Source organism: Aulonocara sp. 'chitande type north' Nkhata Bay, linkage group LG23, assembly GCF_057382095.1.
Source record: "Aulonocara sp. 'chitande type north' Nkhata Bay isolate Kocher_YH1m ecotype deep benthic linkage group LG23, A_spYH_male_GT1.1, whole genome shotgun sequence".
Taxonomy (NCBI): domain Eukaryota; kingdom Metazoa; phylum Chordata; class Actinopteri; order Cichliformes; family Cichlidae; genus Aulonocara; species Aulonocara sp. 'chitande type north' Nkhata Bay.
Window position 1 is genome coordinate 35,745,345 of NC_141365.1, and position 14,371 is coordinate 35,759,715.

The window sequence follows — 14,371 nt, forward strand, 5'->3', positions numbered from 1 at the left end:
GCAGCAAACACAATAACGGTGCAAGCGTGTGACGAATGAGAAGGGTAAATATTGTGTACATCTGAGAGCTGCTGAGGCGAGGCAGTAGCCTAAAGAGGTACTGAGAAGGAGAGGGAAAAAAAACACAAATGCACACACACAGAGACACACACGAAGCACACATGAATTTGGTTTAATATGTAGCTTCTCCACTTGGGAAGTGAAGCAGAACCCTTGCTGTTCTCCCACCAGAAGGCTTGGAGAATATGGGCTGTGTATTTGTGTGTATGTTTGTGTGCGTGTGGGTATGCTTAAGAGTTGACTCTATTATTCAGTCTCTTCATATTCTTCAAATTGCTCCAGCAGGGAAAAGTGGCACAGGCCCCGGAGGACTGTAGGAGCTGGTGTTCTTTTTCTTCTTATTGTTGTTGTTATTTAACATTAGAGGAGGTGGAATCCACAAAGAAAAATATTTGGAAAGTCTGACTGTATTTTACTGAGGGATTAACTCACAGCTAGTGTCTTGGAAGAATATAGCTATAGTCTGAAAAAGCCTTTGTTGCTTAGAAATACCTGATGCTAATGCTAATGCACAGGCACCACTTTCAGAGTTCTTGTAACCCTTGGAAGTAGTCCTTCCCTTCTTTGTGTGTCCACAACGGAGGAGCTAGGGACCATCAAAGATCACAGAAGCCCATTTTTAGGGAGAGCAAAGCTGTTTTATCTATAATGCATGTAGCTTATTGCTAATTCTATTGTAGCAAGAGGACAGTGCAACAAATTAACCTGCAATCCCCTCCTCCCCCTTGTGCGAGTCTCTCAACTTTTCTCCCTTTCCAACTCCAGTGACACTTTTTATGTGTTATTATTGCTATTGACAACACAATTTCAACTTTAATCCCATTTCCCCAAAAGTTGGGATGCCGGGTAAAATGTAAATATAAACAGACAGCAAAGATTTACAAGTACAATAAGCCCATATTTTATTCAGAATAGAACATAGAAAAAAATCATGAACGTAAACTTTCAGCATTTTTTGAAAAATATTTGGTCTTTTTGAATTTGATGACAGCAAAAGGTTGGAAAAGTAAATGGTACTAAAAAGAAACAGCTAGAGGAACACTGAGCAACGAACATGGTTACCTGGCAACAGGTTGGTAAGATGATTGGGCAGGTGTTCATCTGCCCCGTTTCATAATAATATTCCTCTACATAAAATTGTAAACAGACACTCTGAATATATCATCGCCTACACTACATAAAATCATGAAAAAGGTTCAGAGAATCTGGAGAAATCTGTGTGTGCAAGGGAGAAGACTGAACATCTTTGGGTCCTTGACCTTCAGGCCCTTGGGTGGCACTGTATTAAAAACACGCAAGTGTCTGACATGGAAATCACTGCATGGGTTCAGGAACACTTTCACAAAGTATTATATGTCAACAACAGGTTAAAGTTTCTATTATGCAAAGATGACGGCAAAAACTGATTTTCAGGCTTCAGAAATGTATGATGTCAATAAGAGATATCCCTAATGTTGCCACCTCGGGTACACAATAAGCTTCAATGTTCAAACCTATTTCCAAAGGATATTGATTTAGAAGAAAGCTGGTTGTAAGGCAGGGAAAATGGAACTAAAATGGTTTGTTTCAGGAAAATGGCAACATCTGGGGACAACAAAAAAATGACAGACACTGCGAACGTACAAAAAAATGATGGCTACTTGAGCTTGATTCAGTCCCCATAGACTTCCAGCAGTTTTACAACCTAGTTATAAACAACCTTGTACAAAAATGGTTTTGGCCTGTACATTTTTTTTTCACAACAACTGTATAGTTGGTGAATATGTCTCTCAGTTAGAGCATTTCTGAGTGTTTTAATTGGTTAATCTGACCAACATGGCATCCTGTGGAGTACTGACCATCCAAGAAATTTGTGCTTTAATTTTGATGAGTAAAAGTCTACTTTTAAATAACCTGTTGCTCAGCAGTAATTAATAAATGCGTGCGTCTGCGTGTTGCATTTGTACAATGAATAAATGTAGCTCGCTAACCAAACTTGCTAATGTTTACCAATAATGTAGCACGTCACGCTCTCATCCAAATGTTGGGACTTTTTGCTTGAAAAACAACGTGTTGGCAACTAAGATGCCAAACTTGCAGTTAGCAGGTAACAAGGTCTCATTGAGGTATAGCCATCTTCTATATACAGTCTTTGGTTTGTGACAGTGGATTAAAAAACCACTACACCAAGGTCCAGTCTAATATAAATATGGATTATTTTTGATCTGATCACTCAGTCAAAGCTATTTTACTGGAGTCCAAAAATAAAAAATATGGAGTTGTAAGCACAATACTTCTCCCTTTGATGGGGTGATGTACAAACACAGTGTATTCACTGCCATTCATGGTCCCGGGCAGGACTCCACTCTTTTTTTCCCCAGACTACCTCTTGGCCACATTGTCAAAGTTCAGGTGCAGTTTAAACTTTTACAACTTCAGCATGCGGGTGCCTTTCAAAGAGCTTAATTAAACTAATTATTCGACCAGAGCTGAGCTAGATTGTCAGAGTGATTAAAGTTTTAGTCCTGCTGATGGTGTATTATCAAAGCCTTATAATTTTCGTGGTTATTTAGAATTAATTGGAAATAATATGAACGGTGCACTGGGCACATAGTGTGGCCCTCTAATCTATGGCTTTTGTTAGTGGTTGAGATAAAGCTAACCTTTTCCCTCTTCATACAGGTTCAAGTTAATTAAATCTCCTTTTAATTGTATTTTAACACAAAACGCATATTTCCTCCATTAAATATGTCTCCTCAAGTCGAAGTGAGAAAAAAGCAAGGCTAATAGAGGGAGTGAATCGAGAAAAGGGAGGGAGAGGGAAAAAGTAGTCATTTTTGCCCCTTCTTCATTTTGCGAGAGAAGTGAAGTGTCAGCGAATTCAGGGTGGTGAGGGCAAAATTAATTATTTCAGCTTGATAAAGCTTTTCATCTCCCTGACTCCTTGCACTGAAAAAGCCAATTAATGATGTCAAACATGCTCTCCCTCTCCAGGGACAGCCTCCCCGCTGATGAGTATGTTTACTGGGTGAGCTCTGTGCATATGTGTGGCGTGCGTGTGTATGTGTGTGGGTGGATGTGTGTTGCCTCCCCACCCACCAAAGGACCCTTCCTTCCTAATCAGGGCCCACCTGTCAGGCCCCTGCCTCATTATCTATGTACAGAGAGGCCATTTTGTCAGGGCGGCTTCTGCAGCAGCCAGCAAGCCTTCTGCCCGCCACTGGGACTGTATGGCGCTGTCCTATGCAAGATAATTCACTTAATTATGGGGTAGAAGTGGCCTCAAGCAGGCACAGGTCAACACAAACTGACATGTAGCTCTCTGCATGCTCATACAGCCTTAACTATGTGCAGGCCCAAAGACAAGAGGATACAAATTCCTCCCGTCTGAGGAAAGCTTTCTAATGAACTGACTGTGAAGATTCTCTTATCACGTGCACCCCTTGAACTGCAAGGTTAGAGTTCAGAGTCAATTACAGCAGTAGCTCAGTAGTAGGTATTTACTGTCTTGACCTAGGACACTAGGGCATTCATTTACTTAAATGCTTGATTGAACAAGGCAGCAACTTTTTAAGCTGACAAATGAAGCCAGTGCAAATGTGTCAGAACTGCAGTGTCTCAAATGGCCACTGGGGGCTGATTTCAGTGAGTCAGCCCGCCATTTTATTTTGTTTTATGAAACCAGGTCAAAATCTCTTTTTTAAAGGAGACCAGGCCAAGAACATAATTACATAGAAACAAACACGAGAATCCGTCAACAACCTTAAAATGTACTCACATAAAACATCTGCACACCGACAAGTTAACTGTTACGATCTCACCATAACTTTAAACTCCTTCAGTGTAACAAGGGCGTGATGCTAATGTTCAGATTGTAATTTATTCCAAGCATTTTGTGCCAACAGGGTAAGTAGCAGTAAATACTCAGAGAAACTGAAAAAAGAAGAAAGCAAAAAATATCTTCTTTCTAAAAAGAACATGGCAGCACTGCCTAGGTTTGCAATGTTGCATATAATCAAACCGCAAGATTTCTGGAACAGTGTCCTTCGGACAGACAAAGGGTTTGGCCATGCACAACACCTCATTTGGTGGAAACCAAACAGCATATCAGCACAAACACCTCATAGCAACTGTCAAACATGGTGGTGGAGGGATGTTGATTGGGCACCAGCAGTCACTGAGACCATGGACTACTCTGCAGGCTAAAGCATATAGATGTAGGCCAGGATAACAAGACGATGATCCCAAACACAGCAGCAAATCTATAACGGAATAAAGAAATGTGGTGGTGTCACAGTGTTGCACTGGTCCAATCGAAGTCCAGACCTCAAATTGATTCAAATGCCTGACCTTAAACAACCTGTGCATAATGAATGCCCACAAACCTCACTAAACTGAAGCAATGTTGTAAAGTAGAAAAGGCTAAAACTTCTCCACAATGACGTGATAGACTGATAAAGTCGTGCAGAGAATGATTACTTCAAGTTATTGCTGCTAAAAGTTGTTCTAATAGCTACATGTACTTAGTTTTTCACAGGACTACATATGTTAGTCCTAATTAGCAGGTACACATGTCTGTGCAACACATTCATAGCTAATAACTTAGCTCTAACACCAAAAAACAATATGGCGGTGACCATAATACTAAAGTCGGGCTTCTCAGTAATGATCCAAAAACCAATGAGTAATCTGACTTTTTATCTTTTATATGCAGTCTATCTATTAAACATAACATAACACTAAACATAAAACCTGAACTTTTTTAAATTTATGTATTTATTTATAATTTTTTTAGATGGTTACGACAGCATCTCTTACACCAGTAGTTTAGCAATCAGTCTTAGCCACAAAGTATCGGAGAGATTTGATAGGAGCCAAAGTAATCGCCAATAGGGAGCATAGATAAAACAGGATATAACACTGAAATAGAAAAATCCTCCAACTCAAACATGGCTAAAAGTCATCATTTGAAGTCTCAACTGTTTCAGTAACTTCTTTGAATGAAGGCACTGGCCGGACAACTAAAGAAAAATCAAGAGTAATGCCTGCAACTAATAAAATGATAGGAAAACCAAAGAGCCACATCAGCATGTCTCTGCAGTGCTTTCTCATCTTTAAGTGTTTTTCCTCTTGGAAATTTCTCCCTTGAGTTCCTGTAGTTATATTTTCTTACAAAGAGGCCACACATAAAAGGCCATTATATTCTGAACAGCCACCGTATGTAGCTAGAGCTCAATCATTAACATAAAGAAAAGTAGCGTGTGAGGATCATGGGAAGTATTCCTTTTGTTTCACCGTATTATTAATGAACAAGCTTAGTATGTATGTTCAGACAAATCATCAGCAGCAAAGTGTGACCCGTACAGAGCTGAGATGATATTTGTGTGTGCGTGCATGTTTGTGGATAAATTTATATATGTGTATGCTGTTGGACAGGGTGAGAGTGAAATATGGACTTGGACAGGGAGATGAGAGTGCTGGCACCGATCGCTGACAACACGATCAAGATGTAGTTGACTGGTGTGTGTGTGTGTGTTTGGGGGTTTTGAATGTGCGTGTTGGCGTCTAAATATCTACTGCACTCGCGCCCCGTCGCTTCCCAGACCCCCTAAACTTCATTCATTTCATTCTGAAGGATGATGGTGATTTAAAGTCACATCCCACTAAAGCAAAACACACACACACAGACCCACACACGCACATTAACATCCACTCAGAAATAGAGATGCACACACACAAACACACTTATGGGAACCATGTGGGACAGACTGTCTCTGACATTACAACCACATCTCACTCACTCTCCGACCCATGTCTTCCTCATTAAACCTTCATTTGGAAAGGTTTTGTGCGCTTATGTGTGTGTGTGTGTTTAGAGAAGTCCTTCTAGTCAGGCTCCTTCAACCATACTGATAAAGTTAATGCCTGCTCGTTTATGGGAACAAAGTCGTCTCTCTTTACATCTCTCCCGCTTTTCAAACTGATTTAGTCATCATTCAGCTGTATAGACTTTACACATGTGCTGGCATGTGTCTGTTTGTATTTGAGACATTTGAGTTATGTTTCTCTCTGAGCAGCTATATCAAAATAACTGCTGCAACTGCTTCTTTTTATCCGAAATTCCTATAGGAAACAGAACCAGACGCAGGTAACAATCCGATGAAATATTTGACCTCGCTGAGGTGTGGTTGACTTGTTTTGACACCCGGGGATTTACTCTCCAGCTTGTTTATCACCCAGCACTCAAGTTAAATTATTAATAACTGCAGCAGGCGCGTGGAGAAAGTTACACAGCAAAGTTTGGTAGAACTCCAAATGCATGTTTTATCTTACTCCCCGGATAAGACGGAGCTAATAAAGAAGCTTGTAAGAGACAAAGGCTACGTTCACAAAAAGCGCATCAAATCCGATTTTTTTGACCCTATGCGACCCATATCCGATCATGGTATGACAGTGTGAACGGCACAAATCCAATATTTTCAAATCTTATAATCTGGACATCCGTAAAACTGAATCAACACTTCCTACAGCACTGTTGTGTCACACTGCATTCATCTTGGTATTAAACTTTGCTGGTAATTGGCCTTTTTCATCCGAGTGTCCTTTACAACAGGTAATTTTGGGGAATATTTGGGAAGTGTGAGTTCTGCCAGAATTTGACTGGCCCCACCTGCTGCCTCAATTATTATTTCTGTCTTAAAACTTCATTATAATCTTTGAAGCTGTTTATTATATGTGTAAAATGGTTAAAGGTAGGCAAATAATACAGATTAACAAACTTAACTGTTTGTGGTGTCATATGTGAAAAAAGTCCCCAGTGCTAAGGCCCAGCGGGGGTGGATGGTGAGGGGTTTTTAATACATCATGTTATTATAATTCAGTGATTTTCAACTGAGTTTGTATGATTTTTGTTCTGATCTGTGATCAAATGTTGCATATAGTATTAACACCAATCCTCTTCTAGTCCTCAAATATGAAGGTTTTGCTGCAGTTGGACAAATTATGTTGACAAAGCAAATTTGAGGTAAATATCTCACAGCTGTGGATTGATCGTTTCTCACTTTTCTCCACTGCAGTTAGTCGACCTACAGTTGTAATTTTTACACAACCGTGTTTTATGAACTTGTGATCTTCTTGCCTTTGAAGTGGTTGCTTCAAAGATGGAGACCAGGTCTGTGACCACTTACCTCTCTTCCACAGCATGTCTTTTATCCTGTCCTTCTTCTCTCACCCCAACCAGTCGCACCAGATGGCCCCGCCCCTCCCCGAGCCTGGCTCTGCCGGAGGTTTCTTCCTGTTAAAAGGGAGTTTTTCCTTCCCACTGTCACCAAAGTGCTTGCTCATAGGGGGTCATATGATTGTTGGGTTTTTCTCTGTATGTATTATTGTAGGGTCTACCTTACAATATAAAGCACCTTGAGGCGACTGTTGTTGTGATTTGGCGCTGTATAAATAAAACTGAATTGAATTGAACTCACCTATAGTTGTCATCTTCAAAATAATTCTGGTCCATGAAGACGATGAAAGAAAATTGCAATAAGTTGCCAATTACATTAATTAATGATTAATCTGTATAAAAATGCAATCTGTTACAGCCCACTTACAGTACTACTTACTTACATCAAATCCAGAAATTCCTCCAAAAATGGTGACGTAGTTGCTGCAGGATGTCAATTTAACTGCAAAACGACACACATAGCAAAATCGCTGGAACACAACCAGTCTGAAACTACATGACTATAGTCCCTTATTCCAAAGAGAGAAGTTGCACTCATCAGCACAGACTGAGTCACACTGATTTCAACATATTGGCAATTTGTCTGTTTTCATAAATTTAATGGTAATTAATTGCAAACCTTATGCAGTCAGTCCGAGATTAGAGTAGCCCTAATTACTATGCGCAGCAATATTTGTTTTTTTCAAAATACCTAAAAAACCTTTCTAAACTTCTTTCATATTATAGGAGACTCACTTAATAAAAATAATCATGTTTTAAGCCAATGTAACTAATCGGTAATCAGGTTACCTGTTAGTCCAAATGCTCTTCCTGATCTATTTTTAGTTGAACTCTAAATTACGGCCTGAAATCGAGTCGTTTTATTTTATTATGCAGACATGTCTGGGTGTCACGGTGTAGAGTGGCTGGTGACATTTGACAGTTTACAGTCTATGTCCATGCCACCACTGAGAGTGTGTCTGTGCCTGCAAATGCCATCAGTCAATATTATATACTGTATGTACACATGTTGAGCTCTGTCTGCCTGTATGCCAAAATATCCACCTTAACAAGTCATTTAATTTAAGCTACTACCAGTGGAATTTGAAACTTGATGAGTTCTGCGACCCCCTTCATCCCTCAGCACCAATATTTTACACGAGCTGTCTCAGAGCTTTTCCACAGCCGTTCCACTAAGTCCTTTAAATTAATTTGAGAGTGATGAGGTTCAATAACCAGGATGCAGGGCTTTTATTTACTGTGTGAATCCATATTGTAGCATTTTTAAACAGCTCAGCAAGTGGAAGGAGTTGATTGCTGCAGAAATTTGACATCTGATTCAATATTTCCTTCATTATTCAGTGATGTAAAAATGAATGAGCCTGTTTTGCACATAAAACAAACCTACAAAAGAATAATTTTCAGCCTCACAAAACGGTATTACCCCAAAATGTGTTCTGTGAACATTAATCAGGAAAAACCATGTGTATAAAAAATTAAATATGTCATTTATAACCAATAACTTTTAAAAACTAAAAGTGTTTTATGTCCACGAAAGAGCCTGTTTTAAATGGTTCAGAATAAAGGTTTCTTCACTCACTTTACATCATATTATTATGACTGGGTGTTGAATATAACTTAATAAAAACATTACAGACAAAAGAAAAATAATATCTTGATTTATTTCTCATGAATTATGAATTCTGTTTTTTCTGTAAAAGCATGATTCATTAGGGGTGAGGGTTGGCACACACACTGTAAAAAGCAGACCATCCCAGCCATCTGAAACAAAATCCTCTCCAATAGAAACCCCCCCCCCCCCCCCCAAATTATATTATTATTACTAAAAGACAACAGTGATAATCAAATACTCAGATCAACTCGGCTAGCATGAGGACAGGCGACACCAGAAAACCAAATAAATATTTATCCGTGGTTTGGAAGAGTCGGTGCAGTTTAATTTCATGACACCTCATGAAGTGCTAGACTCTGTTCTGCTGTAGAGCATATAAAGCTATTTGTTCACGTTCTCCGGATGACAATTCCTGGCAAAGGACAAAAGCCTGATGCTGATGCTCTGTTAATAGACACTGCTCTCCTCCTGGTTTCAATTGAGTGTCTTGTCTTTTGGCAGGACAGCAGAATTCCACATATAGCCACTGAGGAAAGTGAGAAATGAATTATGGTCACAATATGAGGAGATTATCCAATGATTCGTATTCATGTAGTGTTCCTGTTCGCTCTTTTTAATCTGCAATAATTCTCCTTTTGCACACAATCTTAGGATGTGTGTGAATTTGTAATAAAATTGAGGGGATGGATTATTTCTTGTCTGTAGTTTTTCCCTCTCTGTCTGTAATTCATTGCCCAACTTTTCATCACTTCTTTTTCTCTGCGTCCTTCTTCTCTCGCAAAGCCGTCGTTCGTAGGACTCATCGCAGCACTCTGATTGTTGCTGTGTTTGACACGTGTCACTGTTTCAGCCTGTGACATTTTCTTTTTTCTTTCCCATCACTCCCCTTTCTCTTCCCCCCTCCACAGCATATTTTCTGTGTAATTCCACTGTGCCAAATTCCTCCATGTCCAGAGGCATTTTTTTAAACAAATGACAGATATAAACCGCCCTTTTGAGATGGGTGGCTCATCTCCCTCGACTGACTTCCTAGTTGTATCCTCATTTGAACTTCACTGTCGTCTGGGGTTTTTGAATCCTTGGTCTCATAAAGGGTTCTGTGTTTGTGTAACCCTTTTACTTTTTACCACTGTGTTTTTTCTTTCTTTCTTTTTTTAGTTTAACTTCCAAGACTTTAATATCCAGGACTTTTTACCCTTTGCGGTCATGGATAAAGTGAATAAAAATGCGCTTAAAGCTGAACAGCATAATTTTATTATCTTATTAATTAGTATTATTAGTGGCTAACTGGCTGTAAACCTTAGTGAATAGTTAATACATCTAGCCCACTGTATCCATGGGGTAACACTATACAGTCAACCCCTGGTATTTGCATCGATTATACGCTTATAACTGCCTATTTCAATTTTCCCGGGACTTTGTGTTTGGAGTTTGCGCATCATTTGGTTAATGTTTTTTAAGAAAAAAAAAACACATTTAATTGAGATTTTGCTCTTCACATTAATATTTAAAAATTTGTAAAATAAATAAATAAAATGAAAATTTTTTAGATACGAAAGAATGTGCTGATTTTCTGTGATTAATTTGGAGTTACGTTCCACAGAAACATCCGTGAATACTGATCTGCGAATAGGCAGGTGTTGACTGTATCTATATGTTAGTTCGCTGAAAAGGCTGGTTTTGAGTGATAGTTAGCTAGTTGTTCTGAGAGCTAGCTACAGAGCTAAATCCTAGCTCAAGGAAGTAAATGAAATAACTGGAAAATAAGAATAACTTCTGAAGCATTAAATAAAAAAAAGGGAAAAACAACAGAAAAAAGTGTTTTAAAGAAAAAAAATCTAGTTTTTTTTTTATTGTAGGTTTGAAATTAACAATATATTTTTTTTATGTAAATTTTAATAATTGAACTCAATGTTATCCATTATTATATAAGGGTTTGCTTATATAATTTTTTTTTCAGTAAACCAACTGGAAGCCCGTTTCCTCCACTAAAAAAAAAAAAAAAGGATCCATAACTTGAAATTTCGACTTATTTTCTCGAAATTTCGACTTATTAACTCAAAATTTTGAGAAAAGTAACTTGAAATTTCTAGTCAGCGCTGCCAATCATTAATCTACATGAATGATGTCATTTCCTTGTTACCCGGAAGCTGAAGCCCTCAGGTATAAATGCCCTAGCTAAGCTACCAGTATTACATCCAGTCATGAATGCTCAGATTGCTGAGTATTTTTCACGAATTATGTTTCTCGAGTTATGGATTTCGAGTTATGGATACTTGCTTTTTTTTTTTGTGGCAGAAACCATATGCCTTTGTCTATCTACCAAGTTATAGTTCTGCTTATCTCTGCTTTCTGTGCTGATTAAATAATTTCCCCCAGGGATCAATAAAGTATTCTGATTCTGATTCTGATTCTGATTCGATTTTTGTAATGCTCAAAAGCAAATGGAAAGTCTAACATCATTTTAAATGGGATCATTCTTAATGCTTGGATAAAAATCCTTTTTGGACTGCAGGACTGCCTCAAGTCTAGAAACCACTGATTAACAAATGCTGTTTTCTCCCTTGAAATGCTCTACGAGGCTGTCACCTTTAGTTGCTGCTTGGTTGTGGTTCTCTTTGTCTTTAGTTTTGTCTTCTGTAACTGCTCTACTGGGTTAAGGTCAAGCGGCTATTTAAAAAAATATCCAATTTCTTTGCTTTGAGAAACTTTTGGGCTGCTTTTGCAGAATACTTTGGGTTATCATTTGGTAGTCTGAGTAGTCATTGTAGTCTCAGTAGGCAAAACCTGGAGCCTCTCTTCCCCTTCCTATCCTTATCTCCTGATTGTCATTCAAGGCCATTACCACTTGAATGAAAGTCAATCAACTCAAACTAAATGGCAATAAAAGTGAAGCTATCCTTATTAGCTCAAAGGACTCACTTGCTTCAGACTTCACAACACAAGTGCACCTTGTCTGTGGAACTTATCACCACGTCACCGTCTTCACCTAGCGTCTTTGCCATAGCTCAAATCATTGCCCAAAACCAATCTGTTCTGATCAGCTTATCAGCTATAACCATCTTGTGTTACATGTCTTACAATCATAATATTCCTGGATTTTAAATCTCTTTTTTTATCTTGTTCTTCTTGTTAGTTTTGTGTTTCAAGGTCACCTTGGCTGCTGAAAAAATGTATCTCTGCAAAGAGCATAGCCTTGTACAGATCAGATCCACTGGCAGCCATTCATGCCCAGATTATAACAGTTCCGTGTTTGCCAGCTTCTCCGCCTCCACGCTCTTCTCTTCCTAATGTTCTGGTTCTCTCTTGTTCTTGAGTGTAACCAGTGGTTTGCACATCTTTTAAACCCTCTATATTTACAATCATTAAGACACATTGATTCTATACTTTGGCACTCTTTGAGAGTGTTTTTCACTTTTTGTTGCTTAGTTAGTTTTTAGTATTTCATTTTTTATTTGTAACAAGGAAAAAAAAACTCTTTTATCCACTTAATTTCTCATTTAATAATGAGAAAACATACCTCACCATGAAGCTGCTCATCGATCACTTGTTAATTCAATATCTTTTTTAAACACCTTTAATCAAATCTGAAAGTAAGCACTTCAATTACATATTGATTGGTGATGTAAAAAATATGTCACTCTTCTTACAAACCTAACTTTATATAGGATGAATTTCATTTCAAACATAACATATTCAAAGCTAATGTTGATTTCAATACTGTTTTCATTGTTCTTTTTTTTTTTTCTGACTATACGGACAGAGTAGGAGGAGGAAAAAGAGGAGAATTAGAGGAAGGAGAAGGAGAAGATGGGAGTGGGGGGTAGTTAAAACCTCAGTAGTGTCACAACTGCCAATTTGTGGCCAGTTTGAGATGTTGACATCTGCATTCTTTCACGTTCACTATAACGCTCTGTGCAGAGCCCAGAGACCAGCTTTAGATTGCTTTATTTATCTCAATGCTCCTGCGGTTGAAAAGATTTGGTGACCTCTGAAGTAGTGTGAGCAAATGTGTGTGACCAGAAAATAAAGTCACCCATGTCTCCAAAACGATCTAACAGAAAGAAAGTCAAAGCTATTATTTATCTTCACTGAAATTAAAATTGAAAACTGGTGCTCGGATTTGATGTGCACTGTGTCATCACAGAAGTTTTCAGAGACTTTGATGGAAAACCAGTGGGCAGATGCTAAAAATGTGTCAGTCAAGTGAAAATCAACACTTACCCTTGGCAGCTTCCTTGGTTTCCTTAAAAGCTGACGTGCTAAAGACCTGTTAAATGCCAAATATTACAAAATTATTCTGGCTGCAGCTTTGATCAGCAATATCTTCTCAAGATTTCTTCCAAACATGTTTGAAGAAACAAAACAACATAAATAATAAATGATAAAATGACATCTAAGTTTACACCATTTTTAAACACACAATATGTTTACAATATGTTTTTTGTTTCAGGACAAATATTCATTTTCGTAGCTTTATAATAATTTTTTTTATTATATTTGAAATTTGACTTCCTCCTGTTGGAGTTAAATCTGCAATGTAGCTTAACCTGTATTCAGCATACAGTTTATGATGTCTAAAAGCCATAAAAGCTGACATCAGCATTGCTCAAAAGTTCCCTGACTGTTCTCAAATTTCCTCAAACACTCCTTTCAGATTCCTGTTCCTCACAGGGGACTGCAGTCCTCTTACAAGTGCTGTCTGGTTCCCATGAGCTGTGAAACAGGATCATGACCAGACTACATATTTAACAGTGTTCTGGGTTGTCCCATATGGAAAAGATATATATATATATATATATATATATATATATATATATATATATATATATATATGTGTGTGTGTGTGTGTTTAAGCTAAAGACTTATATATTTGATCTTGGACCTGTAACAGTGAAACCAGATACAAGATCTGTTTTGTGTAATATGAAACGTATGTAATTATGAGCACTATACTTATAACTATGCCAAGAAACCACATAAAATATATTTTATGTATTTAATATCAGACTTAGAGAATACAATTTCCAAGCCTTGAATGACACACTGTACATAAGTCTGAAAGCAAAAAAATTAAGAGTAAAAAGTAAAAAGACGTTTAAATTCTGAATTTAAAAAAATCTGAGGCTAGGATACTGGTTGGCTAATACTGCAAAATGCAGTCCTTGGATATTGACACTTTGTTGAGGTCGCTACTCCAAAAAAAAGTTAACAGATTACACTGTACTTGTTACTTTTCTTGCAACACGTGCAACACGTTACTGAATTACTTGCCAGAGAAAGTTGTTACAATACTAGTTATACTATATTAACGTTACACCGTGAAATGACCTGAAACACATTACATATTTACCAGCCATATTAACTAGTTAATTATATAAACTTAAACTACAGATCCATACACTGACACAAGACCCTTTCTTAATGAGGACACACTCGTGAGGACAATCTGACAAAGGAAAGCAACGTTGAAAACTAGCTGA